Source organism: Aphanomyces astaci, assembly GCF_000520075.1.
Source record: "Aphanomyces astaci strain APO3 unplaced genomic scaffold supercont1.85, whole genome shotgun sequence".
NCBI lineage: Eukaryota > Oomycota > Saprolegniomycetes > Saprolegniales > Verrucalvaceae > Aphanomyces > Aphanomyces astaci.
In genome coordinates, this window is record NW_009798348.1 from 268,590 (window position 1) to 270,434 (window position 1,845).

A 1,845-nucleotide genomic window follows, 5' to 3' on the forward strand; every position below is an offset into this window, starting at 1 on the left:
CTGGATTCTTTATAATTTCATAGATTTCCTAGGTTATAAAATAAGTCGAATTTTTCAAAGAAAAAAGTTCGACGCGCCCGGGACTTGAACCCGGGGCTCACTCAGGCCCACACAACGTGTTTAACCACTGCGCTATCGCGTCGAACGCTTACGCTTATTGTTTGTCTACGGTAGTAATCGAAGTTCTTGGATTGTTTTCCTTCTACTCTTAATAACCTCTTTATTTCATTGCGATATTGCCAGTGCTGAACAAATTTCACTGTACGTACGATGTGGAATTTTATCACCTTCAGAAATGATTAAAATTATTCGAAATAGGCTGCGATTGGCTAGAATAGTTGTCGAACTTCGTAGTTATGTGACCAATTAGACAACTTCATTCCGTCTGAACTCGAAGTCAAGGTGGGCGTTGCATTCCCTCTTTCCCAGTACACACCGATACTCTTCATCCAGCTCCATGAACTCGTCGTACGTGAATCCTTCACCACGGTAAAAAAATGCCTCGGCGGTGTTGCACCGATGCGCTTAACCCACTCAACAAGCTTGGCAAGATTGTTCATATCCCAGCCTCCTCTTTTCTGTCGACCAATGACTTTGCGCCGCTCCTTCAGTTGGGCACGCGAGGGCAGAATTTTCATCATGTCAGGGTCACCTTGATACGTTACTTTTAACTCGACCTACGTTTGGAGTCGAAATGTTTCAGTCGCATTATTATAACTATATTCTTACTTCAAGTATTTTGGGCGTGTATCCACACTTGAGATAACGATCAAGCTCTGTCCGTAGGCTAGGATGTATACCGCTTGCATTGCGAACAGACAAGAGTGTGCCATGGGGGGCAGCAGAGTCTTGAACTGCGTGGGGAGTATCCGAATACCAATCCATCGCTTTCATTGGAACTACTACTGGACTCCACATTGCTGCATACGCTTGGATGAGGTACGTTGGTCAGGTCGGACTCAGATCCGCTTCTGCGACTGCCGCCATCACTGCTCGCTGCACCTTCGAGGTTCATAGGTTAAAACAGATCTGAGCAAGGAAGCAGTTTCTGCAATCAACGTTTCATTACGATATCTGGAAATAGAGGGATGTACATATCTTTGAAACAGTTACCCGCATTTCTTAAGAAGTCTCCCTCACTTCTTAAGAGTTCGTAATTTGCATCCACCGCTATACCCATCGCAAACTCGTGTCTGCATGGATACAATGTACAGGACCCTTTCTGGATGCCGCCATGGCCTCCAACAAAACTAAAATGCTGGTAATTTCCGCCTCGTACGAGGTTTCACACCCTTCTTAAGAATACTTAAGAATGTATAAGAATTCTTCATCATAAGAATTCTTCATCCCAAAGTATTTCAAGAGTGTTCTGCAGTTCCTTCCATTGCATTGCACACTTCAACTGTTTGAGATGTCCTCTGATAATGTACATGCCATTGGTGTTACGCGCCACATCAAGCTTAAGAATTCTCAAGATGTTTCCTAAGAATTCTTCATTGCATCGTAGAAATGTGAAATATAAAAACAATTATGACATCTTTCACATAATTGTATTATGTCTTCACAAACGGGGAATACATCAGTGGTTTAGTACATTAGACCACTCAACCAATTATTGGGTCACTCACACAGTGCACAGCACATTCGGAATTGACGAAGTGACTTCCGAAATTGTGTCGTATAAAACATTGTGATTGGCTATTTCGTAACTGACGCAGTCATTTCCAATCGCTCCAAGTGGTTTCCATTGTGTGAGGTGATATCGTAAAGCACTTTGGTAAGTGTGAAAGACTTGGTAAAAAGTTGTTGATCGAACGTTTTCTATTCAAAAATTCCACTATCGTC

The 1,845-nt window shown here is 42.7% G+C and overlaps 1 pseudogene across 1 annotated transcript; it reads right to left on the reverse strand.

The window, feature by feature from the left end:
- Positions 1–69: 69 nt before the first annotated feature.
- H257_16407 lies at positions 70–142 on the reverse strand (annotated as a pseudogene). Its single transcript has one exon. The product of its transcript is annotated as a tRNA-OTHER (tRNA).
- Between the last annotated feature and the right edge of the window lie 1,703 nt (positions 143–1,845).